Source organism: Mirounga angustirostris, unplaced genomic scaffold (assembly GCF_029215605.1).
Source record: "Mirounga angustirostris isolate CCGP_5_RB_7025 unplaced genomic scaffold, mMirAng1.0.hap1 SCAF_12, whole genome shotgun sequence".
Lineage (NCBI taxonomy): Eukaryota > Metazoa > Chordata > Mammalia > Carnivora > Phocidae > Mirounga > Mirounga angustirostris.
In genome coordinates, this window is record NW_026991720.1 from 67,904,947 (window position 1) to 67,911,508 (window position 6,562).

A 6,562-nucleotide genomic window follows, 5' to 3' on the forward strand; every position below is an offset into this window, starting at 1 on the left:
AGAATCAGGAGATGCCTTTGTGAACACGTGGGCACCTAAGGGTTTGCACCTGGACAGTGGTGTCTATGTTACAATGCAAGCTTCACTCTCACACTGGTCCCAGGCTTCCTGTAGAGAGGAAGCAAAGAAAATCAGGATATCCATGAAAAGTTCCTAGCCAAGAATATTTTTTACATGGACCTGGGCGAAGGTTTAGAAATTAAAATTTTAAATGAGATAACGTAAGAAAGATTAATAATCCCTCTATGAAAATTAACCAATATAATTGTTCTGTAGCATGGAAGAATAGATTCAGTCTGCCCAGGGTTCAAATCCTGGCTCTATAATTTAGTACCTGAGCAATTTTCAAAAAGTTACTTAATATCTTTGCGTCTTAGTTTCCTCATCTGTCAAGGATTAAAAACATATAACTCGTAAGATATTTGTGAGGATTAAATAACTTAATACATGGAAAATTTAAAATCCAGTGCCTGTTCAGGTGCTCAATACGTTTTAATAAACGTGTTGGTAATGTAATAAATTCAGTAAATGTATTGAGCACTGGTAAATTGCTCAATGTATTATCAACCTTTGTTTTACGTGGTAGAGCAAAGTACAGACAGAACAAAATGATGAAGGAATATACTTAAGTTTGCAAAGGACCTTTTCATTTGAGGCTAGATTAAGTGACAGAAACAGGGTGATGGGGAAGAATGAGTAGCCAATTAGGTAACTTTGAACAAAACCTTTGCACAGTCTGTGTTGAGAGACATGGTATATATTTTACAAGACTGGACAGAGCAGCACCCAGGATGGATCCCTAAGAATTACTTGACTCAGTGCTGGAGTCAAGGGAAAGGCTTATTTATTAAACATAGACTTGGGAAGAAGTGTTTGGGGAAGTAGAAGGGCTGGGAAGAAAGTTAATAGAGCCCCCTTTTAGACATAAAGCATGATGGCACAAATGCTGTGTGACTTCCTCTCATCTCAGAAGTTTTGTCAGAAACTAGGGACCAGGGACCATCACTGCAAGAACTGCCCCACTTTCCTGTGGGTTGAGTTTATTTTCTCTATTCATATCAGAAATGGTGATTACACCTAATGATGTTAGACCTCAAACACCAAAGAGCTTCAGGACATGCTTCAGTAGAAGAGGAAAAGCTGGGTGTGTGGGGGAGCTGAGCCATGCCTCTGCTTTTGGGCACTGTGTAGCAGACGCTGCAGCATCCTCGAGGTCCAAAGCAAGGGAAGAAGGTGCATCAGTGCCTGGGGCCCAAGACAAGGAAGAAAGAGAGAGACATAAGAGATTCTGGGACAAAAACTGGGCCCAGACCTGGACAGGCTGGAAAGAGCCTGCACTGGACACCCAAACATATTATCCTAACTTCCTAAAGATGGCGCTACAAGATTTTTCGGAAAAATGGCTCTTAGAGCACTGAATCCTCAGAACTTAAGAAATATTGGCAGGTTAATTAAGAAATGAAGAGAACATTTGATGACTGCGTGATAGCAGTGTCTGAGTGTATTTGATTGAGAAACATGGTCAAAAGAGCAGAGTTTGGGTCCTTGTTTCTCACACCCAAACTTTTGGAGAAAACTTGGCATTTTAAACAGTCAGAGGAAGTATTAATCACATTCCCACTAGCACCCTCAGGATGCAACTTGCACCGAATTCTCCATTTCGAATGCATTAACACTGGTTGTCTTCCACTGTAATTTTCACAGTGAAAATATGTGCATAGACCCTCACCGGTATCTGTGCTAATATTAGCCATATGATGTCTTCCGCAGTTACCCATGTCTTATTGTCAGCTATGCTTTCTGCTAATTTGGAATATTGGGAAGCAATTTTTCACAACCCTGAACTGCAATAAGTCTACAGAGCACACTTGAAAGGCATTCCAGGCAAGAAAATGGCTGGCTACTTGTTCTTGCCCCTTACCTAGACGTGGTAGAGGCCAGAATCCAGAATATATTCCATCTTCTGCATTTTGTTGGGTCTCCGATCTCCTAAGTAATTTCCTGTCCTGATCCTGGATTTCTGTTTGACCTTATTAACCGAGATGCAAGTCATGAGACTCCCGCACTCAGTTCCCATCAGTGCCGCCAGGATCACTGCCCTTATCATGACGCCGCACAGATTCATAAGGCCAGAGCGATTCCGGAGTGGGAGTGGGGGAAGGAGAGCCACGCGGCTGGGAAGGTGTTTAAGAAAACACATCCCCCAACCACACTTTTTTGCAGCAGTGAGAGAAACTGGGATCTTCTTGGGTGAGTGTTTAATTAATGCCCTGCTGGAAGTACATTCGCTCCCTCCGACTTGGCGGGTAGCAACAGCATCTAAGAGCTTTGCAGACCTCTGAAAATGTAATCAAACAGCATCCTTTCCTTTCTCTCCGCAGCTCCCCCTCCCCCAGGGGCCGTCAGCTGGTGGCCCAGAGGGGTGCGGATCTCTCCTCCGCTAGCCTTCTGCTGCCCAGGACAAGACCGAGGCGGGGCGCACTGGGACGCCCCTCCCAGCCCACAAGGTGGGCGACAAGGTGAGGACACCACGACCCCTCCTCCTCCGCTCTCGCCTCTCGGCTCTACCCGGGGAGCTGCAGCAGGGGGCTGCCTCGGGGGGGGGGGGGGGCTCTGGCCGCCTCAGGGCGCAGCGGAGCACGCAGAAGCCTGGGGAAGGGGCCGAGGCTAGGGTCCGGCTGCGGCTGCGGCGGCCCGAACTACTGCCCGGCTGCCGGCGCGACGACCCTGGGGCGGGGAGGGTCGAAGAGGGGCGCGGAGGTGGCGGCCGGGCGAGTGCGACACCCCCGTCTTGTTTACCTGGACGCGCTCGGCGGCGGCGGAACCGGGCTCCTGGAGCAAGCGCGGCGGCTGCTCCCGGCGGGGGGCTGCGGGGTCGAGGCTCGAGCGGCTCCCGAGGGCGGCGGGCCCGGCGCGCGCAGGATGTGCTGTCTCACGCTGCGCCGGCCGCTTGGCTCGCGCTCCTCGGGGCCCAGCACTTCCTCTCCCTCCGCGAGCCCGACACTGACAGCTCCCTTCGAGCACCCAGGCTGCGGGGCTTGCCCCGCCCCCGGCCCACGCCCTCCACGCTCCACGCCCTCCACGCCCTCCACGCTCCACGCCCCGCGCCCCGCGCCCCTCCCGCGGGAGGGCCCTCCGCTCGCCCTTTCGTGCGGGTCTCGAAAGCAGCGCACCTGGGGCGGTCAATCCGTTTATCTCGGTGTAATCGGCAGGACTCACCTAAGTTGCTGCAAACAGAAGAGCTTCCGTATTGGGGGAGCTGCTGCTGACATAGCGACATTGAACAACTTTCGCTCCCAGACAACTACTTTAAGGTCATCTAAGTAGAAGTAGAGAAAGCTCAGATCCATCTGCTACACACAAAGACATAGTCTGATTTATCCCTATGTTTTTTCCCAGAGGAAAAAGATAAAGCTTGCCTCCACAACATTGCTTCTTAGAATCCTAGCTTTTAAAAATCTGGGTAACCATTCTTGAACTCCCCGGAAGCTTACTGTAACAGCTAAGTTTTTAGACCCAGAAATGGAGTTTGGGGTTCTAATCAATGCCGGTTTGGTACCATTTTGTAGGTAAGTTTTTCATTGTGCTTCTTGAATATCTGTGGGATCGTTGTCCACATTAGCATGGAAGTTACTGGAGGACAAGGACTGTGTCTTATTCACTGCTGTATTCCCAATACCTGTAACAGTGTTTGATGCGTAATATATGCTCAGTAAATATTTATGAATTTATTTAATTGACAACTACTACAGTAATTTCAAAATAAATATAGATGTGATTGTAAATATGTCATACCTGTGTATAAAATGGCCATCCTTTTTCCAATTTTGCCTACCTAGCAAATTATTGTGACTGTAAATATGGCTAAAAGAGAGACAAGTGGAATGTCTTTAGATAGAAGGAATTCAAGGTATTTCAGAGAAAAAAATTATGAAACAAATACTTGCCCCTGTCATGTATTGGATACTTAATAGATGTCAAACTCTACAATTTTCTTTTAAATTTTTCATTAGCACTGTGTAGTAGATAAAATGTCATCCCCACAGTTAAAGAAATGGGTCTCAAAGAAGTTAACTAGCTTGCCCAGCTACTGAGTGATCTAGCTGAGATTGGAACCCCTGTCCACTTGACGTCCTGCTTGTATATTGCCAACTGCTATTACTATCTTCCCAATTTGGGAGTTGTTGTGTGCCCACTACCTGCAAAGCATTGTGCTAGGAGCTTCAGATGGTACAAACATGAGAATATAATCCCTTTTCACAAAGAGTTAAAATCCAATTGAAGATAGAAGGAGGGGCAAACATATAATTAAAGGCAAACAATAAGAAAATGGCCAAAGCAATACAATATGTTAAGAGAACTCTGATAAGAGCTCATCTGGTTAGGATGGGGGAGATGGTAGGAGAAAATTAGAATTATGAATATGGATGATATTTGAAATGGATAGATAGGGCTTTTAAACACTAGAAATGAAGAGGGAGAACATTTTCAGGCATGAACAAAGCTCCGGAGAAGAGAAAGAACATGTTCTCAGCAAATGTCAAGTGGTCCAAATTTTTTGGAATATGGCAGACTCATAGGGGAGCAGACTGGGACTTAAGGGAGGCTGAAGAGGCGATTCAAACATTACAAATGTTTGAGCAGGAAATGACACTTGGGAAGGGTCATCTAGGAGTTTTGATGGATAGGGGATTGGAACAAGCAAAGACTAATTCAAAGTTCATTACAAGAATCTAGGCCAGGATTAAGAAGGACCGAATTTGTCAAGTTGTATTCATCATGAATGGCTTATAATATATCCCCAGCACAAATTTTAAACAAGTAGTTATAATTAGTTTCATTGTCATGTGTCCAGACATAGTATAGATATTGGGTATAGGACTGTAAATAAATAAGAAATGAATGATCTCTATATTCCAGAAACTCAGAAGCTAATGAAAAGACACAATTTGTTTTAATACTAAGACTAAGAGAAGTAGAATAATCGAAGACATCTGCCATGAGAGATCAAGAAGGGGAAAATGCATTACAGTTGAGGAATTCTTATGACCTGCAAGGGCTTGTTGAAGAGATCTGGGTGGATGTGTATAGTTAGATACAAATTTTGACAATGTGCATTTGAGAACGGGGTTAGGTAGCAGGCATAGACGTTATTTTTATTGATAGATCTCATTTTTTTAGGGCATTCTATGTTTGTTAAAAACTTGTGCCGAAAGTACAGGGTTTCCCTAAACCCCCCTACAAATTATAAACTGCTCATTGCGAACATACCTGTTTCACCTCTTAATCTATTTAATGCTCCAAAATTTGAAAGAACGGCTTCAGGAAAGAGTTAAATGGCCACTACAAAACATGCTGGGCAAATTTCTAACTTGCTAGCCTTTAAGAGATTGCTTTAGAGCCCTCCAGAGAGACAGTGAGGTGGCCCAATTCCCCTACTCTGGAATCAGAGTCTCTTGAGTGAACTTAAGTCTACCGCTTACTGGTTTTGTATATTTGCACACGTTACTAGACTCCTCTGAGACTTGACTCTCCTAGAAGTCAAAAAGGGGGTAATAATGACACTTGTCACCTGTGATATTTCAATGAGTTAATCCATGTGAAGCACTTGGCACAGCCCCTAGCATATAATTGGAAACATTCAATAAATGTTAGGTCTAGTTTGCTATTATTAATTGTCTGCATGAAAAGTCCTAGAGCTTTAAACTCTCTAAATTCGGTGTCCAATCTGTGATATTACCAGACTTCAGGGACCAATCAAACCTTGGGGTCCCTACCAGCCTTCAGGAAAGAGATTCTTCTGCCTTCGTGAACCTGTCATTCATCAGTGCTAGATACAGGTGTGGCCCTACAGCTGGCTCCCTTGTCTAACTTACTTTCCTAGAGCCCCACTTCACCCTGGTTCAAGAACATTCTTACAGGGCGCCTGGGTGGCTCAGTTGGTTAAGCGACTGCCTTCGGCTCAGGTCATGATCCTGGAGTCCCTGGATCGAGTCCCGCATCGGGCTCCCTGCTCGGCAGGGAGTCTGCTTCGTCCTCTGACCCTATCCCCTCTCATGTGCTCTCTGTCTCTCTCATTCTGTCTCAAATAAATAAATAAAATCTTTAAAAAAAAAAAAAAGAACATTCTTACACAGCAGCTCTCATCTGCCTGAGAATCTCCTCTGGAAGTTATTCTTCAGTCTATTTTATCTTGGTTGAAAGAAATAAAACTGAAAATTAACCTCAGTGGTGCAAGGGCTCTAAAACCCCAGAAAAGAAATGTGAATCATCTGAATCAGCTTTTAAAATTGTAAGGTAACTGAAGGGGAAAAAAAAGCCTTGAAAATATTCTCCACTTAAGACAACATATGCTCTACATCGTGCACTGAATAAAAACCTGTAAGGAAACTAATTTAAAACCACTGCCAAATGTCATATATGGTTTTGTATGGGATATATATCAGATGAGATATGTTTTATGTATTTTATATGACCAAAGTTGGTCAATTTGTGCCAAATATAAACAATAAAAGATGTCCAGAAACAGATGCGTTATTAGTATATAAAGATTTATTAGAAA

The 6,562-nt window shown here is 44.5% G+C and overlaps 1 protein-coding gene across 2 annotated transcripts in view; it reads right to left on the bottom strand.

The window, feature by feature from the left end:
* Positions 1-3,027, bottom strand: part of DYNC1I1 (dynein cytoplasmic 1 intermediate chain 1) — a 317,629-nt gene extending 314,602 nt beyond the window's left edge. For both annotated transcript variants that reach the window (XM_064575249.1, XM_045864670.2), the window contains exon 1: positions 2,800-3,027. The gene's annotated coding sequence lies outside the window, so the exon portion shown is untranslated. The remainder of the gene's footprint in view (positions 1-2,799) is intronic.
* Between the last annotated feature and the right edge of the window lie 3,535 nt (positions 3,028-6,562).